Below are 20,818 nucleotides of genomic sequence, written 5' to 3' on the forward strand. Positions count from 1 at the left end.
ACACACTTTTTACCTTGCCAAAATTTGCTCTTCAAAAATCATCCCATTCTGGTTGAGGCTATTTTAAATGCAAATGAGCTCTGCTCACCCTGCCCCTCTCTTCTTTCTGTGGATTGATGAGCCTGTTTACTTTAGCTGCATTTAGCCACGTTTAGCCACTAAACTTGCTAACTAGCATATTATTAGGAAGAGCGAGCGCAAAGATTCATAAAAAACCCTTATACTCACTTCTGCTGTAAGTGAAGCTGGATCACGGATGATTTGCGTGAACATAGATGGATATATGTAGATCAGGAGGTGCATTCCCTTCACAAACAAATGTAATCCACTGCATCTTCAGCAGCTCAGATTTCGGGAGTAAATGACAACCACTATGTTCATTATTACATCCAGCAACACAACACCTCAATCGCTCAATTCTTGTTTAACTTACATCCATCAAAACATAAAGGTTGGACTGTTACAACTGATCAGAGGTAAGATGCTAATGTCAATCAGCTATCGTTGGAGCGGCCTCTGTGGGTGTGACGCAACAATGACAGGCATCTGAGAATGGCTCGATTTGAAAAAGGGGATATTATTTTTTACAGATTAATTAAAAACCACTGCATGGATTTTTACCATTACAGGGTAGATTTTTACATACACTAGCAACACACATTGATGTTTAAAAAACATGTAAAAGTAAACTTAGTATGACTCCTTTAAAAGCCCATTTATCTGCCCATTGCTGTACCTTAAAAATTGCTTCTTGCATTTTCTTCTTAATAAAGCAACGCTTTTGAATAGTGTGCATGCGCATAAATGGCTACAGGAACCATAACATATCTTGTGAATATGTTCATTTTTCCCTTTCATGTTTGATATCATTCTAAAGGTCTCCATGCAAAATGTAAAATGGTCTCAATTTTACAGCAGTCACTTATATATGAGAAAGATTGAAAACTTTTGTTGAATTGTGTTTTGCTGCTGAGGGGTGTGTTCTCCCCTTAGGGTTGGGTGAGAATCTCCAGCCAGGTGTGACGCTGGATCACAAGATCTCCTGACAAACCAAAAGGTCTTTATGTTTTTACAACTGATTGGAAGATTTGTTTGTTTTGGTCTGGGTATAAAAGCGAAGTGACAAAACACTACTGGAAGATTCTGTATTCAGAAGAACCCCCACACTGTGTGTGAGAGGCTCTGGCATGCTGCAAATCTCTCACATGCTGCTGTGTATCTCTCTATGGTCAGGTACACTGTAAACCCCGATAAGTTAACAGAACTCAAAAAAATTAAGGCAACCGATTAAAATAATAAGTTCTCAGAAGTTAAAAGTTTCTATTACATACTACTTGTAGTTTTTGATTGTTGTTTACTTAAATTTTTTTTCACTGGGTCTACTCAAATATTTTAAGTTATTATGACTTATTATTATGAGTTTTTAATAATTTGTGCCATTGTATTAAGTTAACAGTACTTATAAAAATTAAGTTATATAAACTCAGAAAATATGAGTATTACTTAACTCAATATTACTTAGTAGCAGTTAACTCAAATACTTTAATTACACAATACTCAAAATCATGTGGCTCAAAACTTTTTAATTTTATGGTAACCGATTGCCTTAAAAACATTGAGTACATGTAACTCAAAAACTAAAGTAATGACTTTTATTGAAAATAATTTTCTTAACCTCTTCCATTTAACACAACAATAAAATACAACAATATATTGTTTATTGTGGAAAATGAATTTCTACACACTGTAGAATTTAAAAAAATACAAACAAACAACATTTTCCACAATATCACAAAAACAAAACATCTCGATAAATGAAATAAGTCTTTTTTAACCTTTTAAAACAAAAGCTTTTTGCCCTTAATTGCACTTAAGGGCCTTGATCACTAACAACAAGTAAGTAAATGTAAGACAGCAGCAACAATAAAAGTACAAAATGTAAACATTTTACAAAATTATTTCTTTTTACAGGTTTACATTCAATAACTGCTGTTAGTGATAAGGCTGTGTGCATATATAATGCCAAAAATTAGAGCAGACAGTAATTGTGCAGACAAGTGTCACTCATTCAGAAGATAAGAAGATAAGAGAATCCCTGATGTCAGCTGTGTTGCAGTTTGGAGCGTTTAGCCAAGCCCAGGCCCGATTCTACAGGGGTTCAAGCAAAAGCACCCTCAAGGACTTATCTGGGTCCAGGTGACAAGTTCTTCACTGATGATCCACCTCTGAGGCTCAAGTTGACGTGGTCCCCGCTGACATTTAGGGCTGTAGAGGTCGTCTCAAGATGCTGATCCACTATCTAGGCTGGGTACAGACTGGATCTGGTGGCTCCGGTGACCTCAGAATTAGAAGTAGAAAAAAATATTAGCGTAGAAACAGAAACAGACTAATATTAGCGTAGATGCCATTCTTCTTATGATGCAACGAGTACATCAGGTGCTATGGGAAGTGTTCCTGGCTCCGGTTGACCTAATTAATGCAGCCTAACAATACTTTAACAGATTTGAATTATAGAATTGTGTTAATGCGTTATGTGTAAGCCAGGTTAAAGAGATGGGTCTTTAATCTAGATTTAATCTAGATCTAGACAGAGTGTGTCTGCCTCCCGAACAGTGTTAGGTAGATTGTTCCAGAGTTTGTGCGCTAAATAAGAAAATGATCTGCTGCCCGCAGTTGATTTTGGGTATTATCAAATATAATGTGACAAGAGCTCGCTCAAGTCAATCAAGTACATTTTTTAACCCATTTTTATAATTCATATCTGTTCAATTAAATACTGTTGGTTCAGCAGAAAGGTAAGTATATGCTAATCACTTGAAGATTGCAGAATTTAATGATTCATGAAATAAAAGATACTGTTAAAGGAATAGTTCACTTTATAAAAATAATTTAAAAAAAAATAATAATAAAAAAAACGATAATTTTTAATCAGTCCACTGACCACCACTGAATTCCACTGTATGGAGAAAAATCCTGGAATGTTTTCCTCAAAAACATTCATTTCTTTTTGACTGAAGAAAGAAAGACATGAACATCTTGGCTGACATAGGGGTGAGTAAATTACCAGTAACTTGTGATTCTGGAAGTGAACTAATCCTTTTAGTACAATCATGTTAAATTTGTTTAGGCCAGAAAGCAAGGTTAGGAATCAGAGCAAGTGCTGGGTTGAAAAGTTTAAGTAGTACAAATGTAATGATAACACTTTGCTATGCAGAACATTTAAAGAAAAATGGCCCACTTCATATTAATCAAACAGACAAATCCCATACTGAATGCTGGTGGAAATGTCATATATACTTGTGCTCATAAATTTACATACCCCTTGCAGAACAAGTTAAATGCTGATTTTAACAAAATAAGAGGGATCATCAAAACTGTATGCTATTTTTATTTAGTACTGTCCTGAATAAACAGTTTAACACTACGGATGTTTATATAGACAAAATAATATCTAATTTAAATTACCCCATTCAAAAGTTTACAAACCCTTGAATCTTAACACTGTGTGTCATTTCCTGGATGATTTCCCCCATGACTTTTTTTATCTTTCGCAACGGTTGTTCATGAGTTAATGTCCTGAGCAGTTCATCTGCCTGCTGTTCTTCAGAAAATCCTCCAGCTCCTGCACATTATTTGGTTTTCCAGCATCTTCTACATATTTGAACACTTTCCAGATGTGACTGTATGATTTTGAGATCCATCTGTTTACAGTGAGAACAACTGAGGGATTCATACATAACTATTACAAAAGGTGAAAACATTTACTGATACTTAAGAAGGCAACACAATGCATTAAGAGCCAGGTGGTGTAAACTTTTGAACAGGAATGTTTTGAATGTGTACATTTTTCTTGTTTGCAGATTTTTTTTTCCATTTAGAATTGTACTTCAGAAGGTATATAAATATTTACATTTCTCCCAGAAGACAATGTAAGTACAATTTACTCTGATTATCCAATTCAAATGCTTCTGTTACGTGTCGTGCTGGACGGACGAGACGGGAAACGAGATACAATACAAACAAACACTTTAATATAAATCCGATATATCCTTTAATATAAATATAAAAACGAATTAAGCAGGAACAGGAAGGAACAGAGCAAAACATCCACAAACACCAAACAACATCAAGGACCGACAGAGAACTCAAAATACAAACAGACTTATAAAGGGTAACTAATAATTACAGACAGGTGAAAGGGATGACGCTAACGAGGAATCAACCAAAACAAACAGATTGACAGGGGGAGACAATGGAAGAAACCAAAACAGAACTGACATAACTGTGACAGCTTCTTATTGCGTTGTGGTGCTTTCTTGAGCATCAGTGAATGTTCTCATCTTTTGTAATAGTTATGTATGAGTTCCTCAGTTGTCCTCAGTGGGAAAAGATGGATCTCAAATTATACAGTCACTTTTTGAAAAGCTGCTGGAAAACAAAATAATGTGCAGGACCTGAAGGATTTTTCTGACGAACAGCAGGCAGATGAACTGCTCAGGACAAACAAAGGACTCATAAACAACTATCATAAAAACAGTCATGGATCATCCAGGAAACAACACACAGTATTAAGATACAAGCGTGTATAAACTTCTGAATGGAATCATTTTTATAAATTCAGTCATTATTTGGTCCTGTGGAGTTTAAATAAACATATTTTTTTTGTGAAATAGCTTATTCAGGTCAGTACTAAATGATTAAACTAATAAAATTTTATACAACTATATATTCAATTTTTATAAAACTAACATTTTACATATTCTGCAAGGGGTATGTAAACTTATGAGCACAAATGTACATGATCATTAAGTTGGTTTGAGAAAGCCATGTTTCTAGTCATGCTAGAAACATGCTAACAACATGCTAGTAACTTGCTAATCATGCTAATAACATGCCAATGACATGCTAATCATGCTACAATCATGCTAACAACATGCTACTAACTTGCTAATCTTGCTAGAAACATGCTAGCAACTTGCTAATCATGCTAGTAACTTGCTAATCATGCTAACAACATGCTAGTAGCTTGCTAATTATGTTAGCACCATGCTAGTAAAATGCTAGTAACTTGCTAATCTTGCTAACAACATGTTAGTAACTTGCTAGACATGCTAGAAACATGCTACCAACATGCTAGTAACTTGCTAATCATGCTAGTAACATGCTAGTAACTTGCTAATCATGCTAATAACATGCTAACGGCATGCTAATCATGCTACAGTCATGCTAGCAACATGCTAATACCATTTCTATCTCTGACTGTAATACAGACTGTATTGCCTTCAAAACATCCAAACATTAACTTTTTAAAACTACTTTAGAATTTAAACTACTTCAGACTGAAAACCATCAAACTTAAAATTTTTTAAAACTTCTTAAACTTTTCAAACTTTTTAAAACTTTCTGTTCCGGCTTTCTCAAGCCAACTTAAAGTTTGTCTTGACAAACTTTTTTATCTAGTTGTACATTAAACTTAAACATCCAGAAACCAATAAGACAAACTCAAAGCCTAAAAAAAAAAGCCTAGTTCCTTAAATAAAAGTTAGAAACTTACCTTTAGTAAAACACTAAAGACCCATGATCCCTTGGTCACTAACACCCTTTGTGGTCCACTGGTGCTTGGCGATGTAATGAGGTCTTCTGAAACAAAACAATTGGTCTGTGTAAGAAACTAAATGTAACAGAGAGACGAGAGACGAGCGGATCCATCTGCATACTTGTATTTAATGGACAAGACATAGACATGGTCAAGGCAGGGAGGGTCAAACAATGGCAGTCAGGTATGTGGACGGCGAGACAAGGAGTAATCTGCGACAGGCGTGGGTCAATCCAGCGGCGAACGTTATCCGTGAAGGGCTAGGCAAAGAGTAATCCGATAAGACAGGCGAGAGGTTTTAAAAGGCAGGCAGCGACACTGACAAAACGAAATAACTAGGCTAGGTCACAAGGCAGGGAAAAAACAAGGCAAAACAAACAGAAACTAGACACAGGATTACAAGGATAACGCTTTGTATGAATGTTAAGACAATTCAATACTCGGCAGTGACTGACAGGAAGACCGGGGTTTAAATACTGTCTCTGATTGGCGCAGGTGATAAGAGCAGTGGCTGATGGGGAATGTAGTCCGGGGTGTGATATAACAGTCCGTGCGTGAAAACAAGGGGTGAGCGATATCTGGTGGTGAGTGGTCCGCAGCTCACCGACCAGATCCGTAACATAGCCTCTCCCCAAAGAGCGGCTTCCAGACGCTCCAAACGAACCATAGTCCAGGGGAGCGGTGGGGCAGGGGTGAGACAGGGCAAGGGCCGGAGGGCCAGGTCCGTGCGGAGGACCCAGTGACTGAGGCGGAACCGGCAGGGCAGGAGCCCACCCAAGCGGAGCCAGAGTCCACCAGGGCAGAGCAGGAGGCGCAGGGGCCCTCCAGGGCGGAACAGGAGGCAGAGCAGGAGGCGCCGGGGCCCTCCAGGGCGGAGCCGGAGGCAGAGCAGGAGGCGCCGGGGCCCTCCAGGGCGGAACAGGAGGCAGAGCAGGAGGCGCCGGGGCCCTCCAGGGCGGAGCAGGAGGTGCCGGGGCCCTCCAGGGCGGAGCTGGAGGCGCCATGGCCCTCCAGGTTCTGGAGCAGGCTTGTGATCAGACGGGAGCTCTGGAGCAGGCTTGTGATCAGACGTGACCTCAGGAGCTGACTTGTGAACAGGCGTGACCTCAGGAGCTGACTTGTGAACAGACGTGACCTCAGGAGCACAGTGTGCAGCCCACACACACCAAATGGCAACTGCCATTAAGGGAAGAGCAGCAGCGGGTGGCAGGGTCTCTTTACTGGTGGGTTTAGAAGGTGCCGATGTCACTGGGAGGCTGGCTGCCCGCACTGACACCAGTGATGGGTCCAGTACGCTGGCCATCATGACAGGCCATACCCTTGGGGTGTTGGACGAGACATGGCGAGGCTCTGGGCCGTCAGGCGAGACATGGCCAAGCTCTCGGCCGTCAGACGAGACTTGACTTGACTCTTGTCGATCAAGCGTGTCATGACGAAACTCTGGACAGACAGTGGGGATGTAACGGGGCTCTGAACAGACAGATGAAACGTGACCTGGCTCTGGACAGACAGACGTGACGTGACTTTGTTCTGGATGGACAGACGTGACATGACTTTGCTCTGGACGGACAGACGTGACATGACTTTGCTCTGGACGGACAGACGAGACGTGACTTGGCTCTTGGAGATCAACTGAGACTTGACTTGGTTTGTGAAGTTCAGTAGTGACTTGACTTGATACATGAAGTCCTGCGGTGACTTGGCTTGTGAAGATCAATAGTGACTTGACTTGATTCGTGAAGATCGACTGTGACTTGACTCGGCTCACTAAGACCAGTTGTGGCTTCACTTGACTTTACCTTGCTGGAACAGCTGTGGCTTGACCTTACTAAAGCAGATGTGGCTTGACTTAACTTAACTGGAGCAACCGCCGTAGCTCGACTTGACACTGTAACAATAGCTGTAATCTTGCTTGACTCTGGGGTGGCAGCTGTGACTTTACTTGACTCAGGAAGCACAGCTGCAACTTGACTGAACTCAGGAAACACAGCTGCACCTTGACTGGACTTAGAAACTTGACTTGACTCGGGAAACACAGCTGCAACTTGACTTGACTCGGAACCTTGACTTGACTCAGGAAACGCAGCTGCAACTTGACTTGACTCGGGTATGGCAGCTGTGACGTGACAGAGCTCCGTTTTCGCCGCCATTTTGTAAACAGGTTCTGCCGTCGCCGCCATTGTATGAACGCGCTCCGGCGCAGCCGCCATTTTGTGCACGGGCCCCGCTGTCGCCGCCATTACATGAGTGGGATGCGCGGCCGCCATTACCGCATTGTCGTGTTCCTCCTCCGCGACCCCCACAGTAAACCGCAAGCCCACACCACAGGGCAAAGTCCAGAAATTGACAGAATGATGAACGCGGACCCTCGTGACGGAGTTTTGATTTTAATAGCTGATTTATTCCTTCTATGAAAAAGTCTATTAAAACACAGTCCGGAAGATGTGAAAAGTGTGCAATGTCCAGATATTCTTGAATGTAGCCCTCGAGCGATCATGTGCCCTGCCCGAGGGCTAACAACCGTCTTGCAGTGTCCATACCTGTGTGGTGTCCGGATGAAAAGTTGCTGGATCCTTTATTGGCCGAGTATTCTGTAACAGAGAGACGAGAGACGAGCGGATCCATCTGCATACTTTTATTTAATGGACGAAACATAGACATGGTCAAGGCAGGCAGGGTCAAACAATGGCAGTCAGGTATGTGGACGGCGAGACAAGGAGTAATCTGCGACAGGCGTGGGTCAATCCAGCGGCGAACGTTATCCGTGAAGGGCTAGGCAAAGAGTAATCCGATAAGACAGGCGAGAGGTTTTAAAAGGCAGGCAGCGAGACTGACAAAACGAAATAAATAGGCTAGGTCACAAGGCAGGGAAAAAACAAGGCAAAACAAACGGAAACTAGACACAGGATTACAAGGATAACGCTTTGTATGAATGCTAAGACAATTCAATACTCGGCAGTGACTGACAGGAAGACCGGGGTTTAAATACTGTCTCTGATTGGCGCAGGTGATAAGAGCAGTGGCTGATGGGGAATGTAGTCCGGGGTGTGGTATAACAGTCCGTGCGTGAAAACAAGGGGTGAGGGACATCTGGTGGTGCGCGGTCCGCAGCTCACCGACCAGATCCGTAACCAGTGTTGGGGAGTAACTAGTTACATATAACGGAATTACGTAATTTAATTACAAAATAAATGTAATTGTAATTAGTTACAGTTACTGAGAAAAAATATGTAATTAAATTACAGTTACTTCTGAAAAATGCCAGTGATTACAATGGGGATTACATATGAATTTTTTCACACACCCACCCCCACTTACAGATTTAATTAACTTCTTTTAAATTGCATTGGCTGCTCTAAAATGAGACACCAATGTTTCAGTAGTTTAGGACACAGAACAGGACACATGCTTATTCGATAACGGTTTTATTTCCTATTTGGGTTTATGCATAAACTTTATTTTTTAAGATTGTTTTTTCCAAGGCATTGTTAGATGCTAGTGTTTTCTGTCATAACTATGAAAACATTTGATTTAAAACCCAGTATCATAGCTATTTCTTGTTATAATGTTATTTATATTATGATCTTGTTATGACATATAGCACAACTGCACTCACGGTGACCCGAGTTCGATTCCCGTCTCGAGATCCTTTGCCGATCCCACTCCCCTCTCTCTCCTCCCAGCTCTTTCCTGTCATCTTTCTACTTTCCTATCACAATAAAAGGCATAAAAGCCAGAAAATATAAGTAAAAAAAAAGTCAGTGCTATATGCTTGATAATTTTTGGCGGAAGCTTTGCGTTTTGTTAGCTAATAACATATTAAAGCTTAATTCAATATTATGTAGACAGTTTCTTAATTCTGTCATCCTGGTATTGTGGACTTGCTCTACTGTTTCATACAAACGCAGCTGCTGCCATTTTTTTTTTGTACATTGTAATGGATAATAAGATAACTAACAAACTAGTACTACTACTTAATAATTTATGTGGTGAAATGTTGTGTAAGAAAACTGGTATGACTGCACTGTATTCCTAAAATGTCTAGTTTGAACTAGCCACTTGATTTCTTCATGGAAGCTTTGCGTTCAAATATTTCAACTCAAGATCAGTGTTTCGTGTCTAATAATTTTGACACAAAACATCTAATAATCTATCAAGCAGCTGTGTAATAAGTGGGATAATGTACATTCAGCCAGTTGTTATCGCAAAATAAAGATGTATATTATCCCTTACTTATTATAATTTTAATTCAAGTAATAAAGGATTTTGAAAGTCTGACAGTAATCAGTGTTGAGTGCTACTGTAAGGTTAACTCTGCTGCTTTAAATGTTTCAAAATGATTAACAGTTGAAAAAATTTGAAATTTAGAAAAGTAATCAAAAAGTAATTAAAAGTAATAAGTTACATTACTTTAATAAAGTAATTGAAAAGTTACACTACTTATTACATTTTATATCAAGTAACTTGTAATTTGTAACCTATTACATTTCCAAAGTAACCTTCCCAACACTGTCTGTAACACTAAACATTATTTACTACATTACTCACATAATGACATACAGTACTTGTCTAGTTTGTAAACATTACAATTTGTAAATGTTCACAAAGAAGACTCTTCAGCTCACCAAGGCTGCATTTATGTGCTCAAAAACACAGTAAAAACATTAATAGTGTCAAAGAGTTTTAAAAATAACTTTAAAATGTTTGTAAAAGACATTTTAAAATGTAATTTATTGCTGTGAAGCAAAGCTGAAACTTCTGCATTATTACAGAAAATTTGTATATTAGAATGATTTCTGAAGAATCATGTGACACTAAAGACTGGAGTAATGATGCAGAAAATTCAGCTTTGATCACAGCAATCAATTACATTTTAACATATTTAAAAAGAAAATAGTTAATCCAAATTGTAACATTTCACACTATTACTGTATATTTGATCAAATAAATGCAGCCTTGGTGAACAGAATATACTTCTTTAAAACATTAAAAAATCATAAATCATCATAATGTTTCAATACTTTTGAAAAGTACTGTTTAAAAAAATCTGTAGAAAATCACGTGTGAACTGATGCCATTGTTGTTTACAACAGCAAGAGAGGACACATGTGCAGAAGGCAAACACAATTTACACAACTTAAACACAACTTACACTGCCAAATCATGCTGGTGCCTAACCTGAAAGAAAATAAAATGTCAAAATTTAATCCTCCATGAATTTTTTTTTTTTTTTTTTTTTTTTAAATGTGAGAGACTTCAATAGCTACTACAGGCAATCTAGGGTAAAACTATATCTGCACTACAAACCAGCATGCAATATATAGAATAATAAATTAATTAAACAAAGAAATACCTATTTGCAGTATCAAACATCAAAACAGACCATTTTCAATTGAATTTACAAATGCATGTGCCACTTTTACGTGTCACTCCTGTTACTGTGAATGTACAGTACAGTAAAACTGCAACGGTCTAGTAATGGAACTCCCGCCTTCTAAATGACAGAGTAAATAGAAAAGAAGCTGCTGCTAAGTTATACGCTTCTGTTCTGGTAAACACGAGACAAGACATTATACATTAACTGGACTAAACTGAAATGGACATCGTTTAACGTCATTTGAGTAACGTTATATGAAACGTTTCTTTTCTAGCAGCTTCACCTCAAATGGCTCTTTCAACTAAAGACTGTTCACTCGTCGCTCATATTTGCACTCTCATACACTTATATCATGACCTTCGGGCGACTATATGATACTTAAATGTATAGAGAATGGGAACATGACGTCAGCAACGCATGGCATTCTGGGACATTCGGACACGAACGCTACAGTCTAGACTGAGAAATAGTGGAGGTAGATGTTAAAATTGATATTGTACATTTAAAAACACATTAGAATGGAGAACGCTTGCTGTGACATGAACTGCCATATTGCATGGCTCTCTTATTTAACCTGATTCAGACAACCAGCTAGTCCAAAGAGAGCTCCACGACTGAACTGTGTTGCGATTAACATGGTCCCTAAACAATGTTCATTGCTCCCCACTCTCTGAGCAGTGGAAATCAGTTTAAGTTTACTTAGGAATATTCATTCTTGGATTTGCGCTACACCACCGCCTGCATAGTCTTCACACACAGACGAAACTTAGAGATGTGTGACACAATATACCCCTGTAAATAAATGCAATTTAAATTCATGTCTTGCACACTTTAATGCTCATTGAATGGAACATACACGCTGTCTTCGAACTGTAATCAGGGCGGAATATCTCGAGTTCGCGGGGCACTTACTTTTGAATAGAACAGACATCTGAGATACACACAAAATGTACAGAGCGGTGGTTCACTTACAAGACCAACTGGCTGAGATCAACCTATAGTGTGTTTATTTTATCTGGCAGATATATCAGTGTCACCTAGTTATTAAAAACTGCAAAAGAGAAATTAATTGGGTCCTGCGTGTGGTACCGTAGAAGGCGGCCGTATGATTTCTGTGAGTGTGTACGTGTCGTGTTCTGGCCACACGACTCAGTGCTCGAATGAACGCAATGTATTCAAATATTAGTACATTTATTCTAAGCAAGTGCAAGCAGCTCTTAAAAATATTAACGCAAATACAGTCATTTTTTCCTCTAGTGATTTGTATTTATTGTCATTGTACGCTATTTAGCGTGTCCTATAACATGGCGGCGACTACCCAGAATGCAATGCACAGTGACGTAAACTCCCGAGCTCTATTCGTTAGCACATTAATAGATGTAAAAAAAAAAAAAAAAAAAAAAAAAAAACATTAATAGATGTACAACCGCTGTCATGTAATTTTAATTCCTATTTCCCCTTTAAAACGGCATACAATTTCATAGCAGTATTCCTCCTTGCACCGAATATAACCGTGTTTACAGTATACCATGGCAAGTCTACAATTACTCCATAAAAAAGACTACAAACTGCCACATTTTTTAAAAAGCCCTCTTAAAACACATTTAAAAATACATATTACTTTGAGACCCGTGATGATTATCGTCGAAAAGTTAAGAGCACAGATCCAACTTGCTGCAGATTCAGTAAGCGTCTTCCTTAAAGTAGATTAGTGATGGGTCGTTCTTGAACGATTCGTTCATTTTGAACGAATCTTTAATGTGACTCGGGACGAACGAGTCGTCTCAGGGAGTGATTCATTCAGTCGCGCATGCGCAACATCTTATTAGGTTCTGTACTGGAATTAGTTTACCTGTTTCGAGCCTTCTGGTTTTTAGAGTCGTTCATTCACCTTATAGGGCTGTCACGTGATGAACGAACGACTCAAACCCGAAGACTCGAGAGATGAACTAATCAATTCTTTTTCCGGCTCAGAGGTTGGTTAGCTGGGCTGTCAGGTGATGAACGAACGACTCAAACCCGAAAACTTGTCAGATAAGAGGCGAGGTGAGCGAATCATAGACTAAAGACCCAGGTAAACAATGAATTATATTTATATACTTATATATTTATTATACTTAATTATATACTTATAGTTTCTTATAGCATTATAGTTTTGTTTTGTTTTAAGTGTGATCAACGTTTGTGTAAGAAGTAGATGTGTTAGGGAGGTAACAGGTAACATTTCAATTATATTTTGCTAAAATGAACGAAATGACTCGAAAAAAGATTCGTTCATTTTGCTGAACGAGACTCAAAGGTCCGAGTCGGTAAAATGATCCGAACTTCCCATCACTAAAGTCGATTCCCGCCGGCGCCTTCACCAGGCGGGAGCTTCTTCTGAAGCTTGTTACTGCCACCTACTGCTTTGAAACTTCGTCGAGTAATATATTCTATCAATCCTGATAAACTCAAAAGTCACATCAGTGGCTCGCACTAATGTTGAAACAATTAAAAAAATAAGTAGAGTAAAATGATACATTTAAGTGGCGCCTCATTCATCAACAGGTAGCTCAGATTAATTAAAAAAATATGTTTTATTTACTTAAAAACTAAAAAAAAAGCCACAGGAACTCAAAATATCTAAGTTAGTAGAACTTTTTTTGAAAATGAAGTTTACTGTACTTAATCTATTTAAGTATTTTGAACGTTTGGGTTTACAGTCTCCCACTCTTAGATTTATCTTTGAGTAATTGATGTTATGTATTTATTTGAATTAGAACTAAATTTAATTCTGAAATGGATTGTCGTTGTTTAATTATGTAACTGCCATGATACATTTTTACCTGACAAATAAAATGTTAATTTGATTTATTCTGATCTCTTCTGAAATCATTATTACTAGTAAATTGTGAGGAGGCTTTTGTTACCGCAAATTATGGCCAGGATAGAGCAAACTGCAGGCACAGGACTGAATGAAGTAGTTGGCACTTCACCTGGAGACCTCCTGATTTCTGTCTATCACTGATGTTAGAAAGTTGTACAGGAGAAGACTAAAGTAAACTACACTTTTTGTGAAGGCAAGCAGTTGGCGGCTGTCAAAAAGGGTATCAGTCACATACAGACCTCTGACTAAACATCAGACTGGAGTTTTTGTGACCGTGAGATTGGCGCTGGCCACGCCAGACTCAAAAGAGACATAAGGTCCCCAATCAACGAATAATTGAAAGTATAGGATTTCCAGAATAATCAAATATCTAAATTATTACATAATCAATATTTGTAATCAGTGTAAATTAGAGTAAACTGTTAAATTTTAATGATCACACGGAATTGGAGTCAGATTAAACATGGAGCTAGATTAAAATTGAAGCTAAATCCTGATGGATTAAGTGAACTTTGCAGAAGCGCTGTGAAAAGACCGAACATGCATTAAACAGTCAACCAGGCCACTGGACTCTGTGTTTGGGCCGGTAGATGGATCCTTACAAAAACATCAAATAAAGCGAAATTACATGGAACAAAAAATAGTCATCAGATGCCATGTTTAATATAGCTGCATTTTAGAGAGCTCTAATAAGTTAAATAGCATAAATTATTACTCGGTGACGTCATTAACAACGGCCCTACATTGTTGAACTAATAGGCTGGTTTGAGATGTGCCTTGCCTCGCCTGAAGTGTAGGCGAGAGTAGGCAGCTGCAGTGAGGGGAGGAGTGAAATAAGTGCAGTCAAGACAGACAGTTCTGACCTCTCGAAGCAGAACAGATACCTACAAGATTAAAGGCGGATATCACACTCACATGCTGTGTTGCTAATAAACATGATATAATTTCAGCTCTGTTGTTTTTATATAAAAAAATAAATATGATGAACAAAATACTCAAAGTGTTTGCTATTTAATTCCATATAAAAGGCCATTTATCAACCATTTTTACTTTCATACAAACGTGTATTTTAGATTCTTATAGAAATATGACAACAATCACATATCTCACGCAGAGATCGCACTGGCATAGTGTTTGGAAATATTCATGCATAATTTAAACACATAACCACATAATATTAGATTACAAAATAAAATATTTTAGAAAAGAAGGGCAACATCACGGTTGTCTGAACCAATGAGCTGTGTCGTCATCCAGGCATTTCCCATCGTGCTTTTGGTCAGCGCAGTCGGTGGAGAGCTACTGCGTCCGACCGCACAATCTGACACAGCCGCCTCGTCATCGCGCAAGTTTTTTGACACACGTCAGCATGACATCAGAGCAAGGTGGATGTAACTCGGATACATTTCTAACCGGCATACATCTCGATCACCGGTGATCGATTCTGTGCAGAATTTGCTCATCTCAAACGAGCCTAATGTGGATAAAAAGGACGGAGAACTACAGCTCTCGACCTGTGGTTAGAAGCATAGTTCCTTATAGGTTCAATAAATTATGCTCTTGGGTACAGTAAGCAAGCTAGCATGCAGTGCAATTTATATGTTCAATTCTATCTAAATATAAACACATTTATTTTTGCATGTCCTCTGTAAGCGCCGTTTTGAATAGTGTGCATGTGCACACGTGCCTAAGGGAACCCCGGAGTATGACGCAAAAGGGAACAATAATCGCGGTTGTCTGAATTGACCACGGTTAGATGAAATAACCACGATCGGGCGGTTATTTAATAATCGTGACAGGCTTAACCATATTTTATGCGCTGTATTTAGATTTTGCTATTTAAAAAAAAAAAAAAAAAAAAAAAAAAAACGTTTTGTTAAAGCTAACGATTATGTGGATAATGGCAACATGCCTGTTGCACCATATGCTGTACTGAATATAATGAGGTGGTTGTTTTGCAACAAGTTGGAGACAGTTCTGCTAATAACAGTAAATGCCTGATGGGAAAAGTGACAGGTACAAGAAAATTAGTGGAAAAAAGCAAACACACACAAAGTGAAATGCAGAGAGATACCACGGAAAATTAAGAGACTTAAAAGGAAAGTGGAAGTGAAGGTGCAGTTCAAGAGAGAGCCTTTTTCTTATTTTGCACGGCCCTAGCCTCACTAAAACAGGCAGTAGTAATGGGTACTTTTACTTAAATACATGGTTGAGCCCATACTTCTTTACTTTAACTTAAGTTTCACCTTCACCCCCTTCTCCTTGCTCTATCAACACTAATGAAAAAATTACGAGGTACGTGGGTGTATCACATCACGTCATCTCTAAAAAAATAAACAGCTTTAGAGCAATCTGGCACAGAAAACAAGTGATATTGCATTAGGATCATGCTTGAGGCAATAGCAGATTGTCCTCCTCCCTATTGTTACATCAGTAAGGCTGTAATCATCACCATAGACAATGTCACTCCCAGAGCAGGACTTGAGTCATTACTCTGGCCCAGACTTTTATGGATTAGCATTGCCATAAAATACACAAAAATGAAACAATGTTTTAACGTTCCTAGAGGAAATAATATGCAATTAGCCATTATAATAGAATATAATCCAGTAAGCGTTTTCTCATTTGCAAAAATAAATTAAAACTCTGAACATGCTGAACAAAAAAGCCAAAGATATTTCTCAATCAGCATTTTTAAACTTATTGTTATCTAGCATTGTCAGGAATTAACTTTTCCGTTAAAGTGCAGTATTCACCCCTTTAAACTGTCAGAAGCTTGGCACTTAGGGCATTACTTCACTCCGTTCACTTTCCGTACAATACCAGGGAATACCATAGAGGGCAGTGGGAAGACACCTGCAAGGTAAACAGATCTACATGTGCTTTGCTGAATCAACTGCAAATCACCTAGACTGCCTTAGGATGGAGTCTCCACTTTCCACTGAGCGTGACACGAAAGCGAGTCTGCTGATATATAAATACAAAGACTCATATCTGACTTTCATATCTGGAAGGAGCGGTAAGCATCAACTGAAATACAGCTTGAAAATAAATGCTGAGCTTTCACTGCCTAAAAGGATATACCAACAGGGTTGTAGTGGGATGTGTTTCATTTAACTGTAAACTGAAATACATGTAATGCACAACATTAAGCTGAGATGCTACAGTTTCAAAATGACCTAGCTTTGACAGAATGCAATCTTATTCTGTTAAGAATAATAGAAAATTGTTGCAGTTGCAAATGTTTTGGTATTCACATGCTTATTGTTTTTGTTTGCGCTGCACAACATGAAAAAACAGAGAACAAAAGACGAACTTGATAAAATTTCACACACAACTCAAAAATACACTGGACAAAATGATTGGCACCTTGTCAAAACTGTAAGAAATAATTGCTTTTCAAGCATGTGATTCTTCTGTAATTTGTATTTAGACACACCTGTGGCAAGTAACAGGTGTGGGCAAAGTGAGATGTAGTAATCACACTTTCAACCAGTTAAAATGGAGAAAAGTTGACTCAACCTTTGTGTTGTGTGTCACACTGAGCAATGAGAAAAGAAAGAAGTGTAGAGCTGAAGAGTTGTGGATTTGAGAGAAAAATTGTGGAAAAACATGGACAATCTCAATGCTACAAGTCCATCTCCAGAGATGTTCCTAATGTTCCTGTGTCCACTGCTCATGGCACTGTAGCTAACCTCCCTGGACGTGGACGGAAGATCAAAATTAATGAAAAATTACAACTAAGGATTGTTCGAACGGTGGATAAAGAACCCCAATTAACTTCCAAACAAATTCAAGCTGATCTGCAGACAGAGAATACAACAGTGTCAGCTCGCACTGTCTGTTGCCATCTGAATGTAAAGGGACGCTATGGTTGGAGACCCAGGAGGACACCACTGCTGACACAAAGGCATGAAAAAGCAAGATTGGAGTTTGCCAAAACTTGCGTAACAAAACCACAATACTTCTGGAAGAACATACTGTGGACAGTTTAGACAAAAGTAGAGTTTTTGGTAAAGGACATCATGGCACTGTTTACAGAAAAAGAAATGAGGCCTTCAAAGAAAAGAACATAGTCCATACAGTCACACATGGTGGAGGTTCAAAGATGTTTTGGGGTTGCTTTGCTGCTTCTGGCACTGGATGCCTTGACTGTGTGAACGGGATCATGAAATTTGATGATTACCAAAGAATTTTGGGGCACAATGTAGTGGCCAGTGTCAGAAAGCTACGTCTCCACCAGAGGTCATGGGTCTTCCAGCAGGACAATGACCCGAAACACACTTCAAAAAGCACTCAGAAATGGTTACAAACAAAGCTCTGGAGAGTTCTGAAATGGCCAGCAATGAGTCCAGATCTGAATCCCATAGAACACCTGTGGAGAAATCTCAAAACAGCAATCTGAATGACCTGGAGTAGTTTGCAAAAGAAGAGTGGTCTAAAATTCCAGTAGAGAGGTGTAATAAACTTAGGTGTAACAATTCCTTCTGTGAGTAGTTGTATCAGATTTGACTTGTCTTCAGATTTATTTATTTATTTATTCATTTATTTTGTGTGTGTGTGTTGTCCCAATGCAAAAAAAAAAAGTACCAATGAGTACCAGTGAGTACCAAAACATTTGCAACTGCAACAATTTTCTAAGAGAAGGGTTACATTTTCTGACAGAATTGCAAAGGTGCCAATATTTTTGGTCATGACAGTAAATGCAATTCTGGTTCAGGGTGTGACAGAAAATTACCTCTTTTTCCTCTCTGATTTCTGGAGTTGGCCAGTAATTTCAGACTTTTCAAGCAAAACTTATTGTACACTGACAGAATTCCAAAAGTTTCCTCCCAACAAGACCTAATGTAAACATGATAAAGATCAGAATCCAACATCCGGTCTTTGTCATTGTTTCTACTGTTGTCTGGCTGGCATTAAACAAGAGCCCATTCAATTCATCTGAAAACAATGAAAGATCACCAGCTAATTTTAAACCCCAGTGAACTGAGGGTTGCCAGGGTGTCAGTGTATGCACTTTGCTGCTCTCTTGTCTCACTGTTTCTTTTGGTACTCTTTGCTGCTTTGCTTTACATTTATTTAGTCAAGCTTTAACTGAATTAGGCATAACTACATAACAGAATGAGAAAGACAATAAGTAAATGTTATCATAAATCATACATCAACATACTGTGAGGGAAAAAAAATGAGCTGGAATAAAAATGCAGTGCACATTTATATTTTCTTTCAGCTCCCAGTGGTTAGACATTTTCAGGCTTATAATATTCTGTAAGATTTTAGCTGCTCCGCCTATTCAGTGGGATGTATAAGCATCTGCAGTGTTGAAATGGGTGTGTAAAATGAGTGATTTGATGTGTGTCCAGAGGACTAAGCCTGAGAGTGATAGAATAAGAGAGAAATTATTGTGTTGGAGGTGGAAAGTTAAGGGTTTTAAATTACAAGAGTGCCCTTAGTCACTAATTATTTCACTGAAATGAATGCATTTCTCCAGTTTCCCATGTGGGGAACTCTGATATCTGTAGTGTTTTCATTTTTAGACCATTTTAATTTTCTTTCAGAAAGCTTACGTTTCTTACAGGAAAAAACAAACAAACAAAACCAAAAAACAAAACAAAACCAAAAAAAAAACAAGCAATGTTCGTGCCGCATTAATCTGACTTAAGTGGAACACAATTTACGTTAATCCTGTCACTAAATAACACAAGACAAGGACTTCAATGACACAAAGTAAAATATTCAAACAAAAATTGCATTCTGCAAGACTTACTTGATTAAACCTGGTGTCTTCTTAATATAGTCTCTAAAATGCAGACTCTGATTTTGGGATGACTGCCTTGCGATATGCAGTTCTTCTTCTGCAGCAGATACAAAGACTGGAAAATCATGATGAAAAACTAGCAGGAGAGGGGAGGGAATATGGGGAAAAAAGCGTAAGAGAAGTAGAGAGCCCTGCCCTGCGTGTTTATATTTGCGAACTTCATAGGATTCACAAGACCACTTCCTTAAAATCTTATTATCTGTTTTACTTTTCTGAATGGTCCCTTGTTTTCTTTTTCGGTCAAGAAAAGCTGAAATGAAAATCATTATATTAGATTATCAACAGCAACAAAACCTTTAAGAGTTAATGTATTTTTTACTTAAAGTTACTGAACATAAGTCTCACACTGGCCTTCAGTCAGGCCCAGTTCCAGAATAAATAGGGATGTACCAATATTACAATTCAATATTATGTTAAAGATAAGGTACTGTGCTGCTTTAATAACGAAATAATAAAACACTAAACAATAGATTTAGTAATATTAAATGCTACAAGTGAGTTTAGACATCACAACGCTATGTATGACTAGAATGGAAAACTTTATATTTATTTTAAGAATTGCTAAATACATGTACATCAGTTGGCGCACTGATTACTATTGAAATGCTGCTAAACTGTATGATAAATTACCTTTAACTGCTATAAATTATATATCTACAACTGTGCATACACAGCTGGTAAACCACATAGCTGTGTTCCGGGTCTAGTTTGGCTAAAAGGTATTATGCCAGAGGACTGCTCTTTGTATCTGGGCATTTTGCCAACATCAAGCCATCAAGTGCATTCACTCACAATGTGGGCTAAGAAACACAAGAAGCTTATTTACCTAGTAACTTAGCATGTCTATGTGTAGGGGAGCGTGGGGCACAACCTAATACTTTTTGAATTTCTCAGTTTGTGTAAATCGATGTGGGGCTCAGAGTGTAATTTTTTATCCATGTTAATTTCACACCTGTCTAGTGCAAATATGTCACTTTGTTTCATAATTACAGTGTATACGTTTTTTTGTTATGTAACTCAAAAGGAAGTAAAGTGTGACAACATGCCCTGTAGGTAGGGTACATTGTAACGTGTGAGGGGCACCTTGTAACATGACCATATGAAAGCTTAAAATGTTATCTGATCGAATGAAAAAATATACACGACAAACTAAAATTTTTG

The 20,818-nt window shown here is 38.4% G+C and overlaps 1 long non-coding RNA gene across 1 annotated transcript; it reads right to left on the reverse strand.

The window, feature by feature from the left end:
* Nucleotides 1-234: 234 nt before the first annotated feature.
* LOC127181054 (uncharacterized) lies at nucleotides 235-19,700 on the reverse strand. The gene is made up of 3 exons (XR_007829726.1): nucleotides 19,607-19,700; nucleotides 5,555-5,640; nucleotides 235-2,338 (listed from the first exon to the last, which is right to left on the reverse strand). It is a non-coding gene; the product is annotated as an uncharacterized LOC127181054 (long non-coding RNA).
* Nucleotides 19,701-20,818: the final 1,118 nt, after the last annotated feature.

Source organism: Labeo rohita, chromosome 18 (genome assembly GCF_022985175.1).
Source record: "Labeo rohita strain BAU-BD-2019 chromosome 18, IGBB_LRoh.1.0, whole genome shotgun sequence".
Lineage (NCBI taxonomy): Eukaryota > Metazoa > Chordata > Actinopteri > Cypriniformes > Cyprinidae > Labeo > Labeo rohita.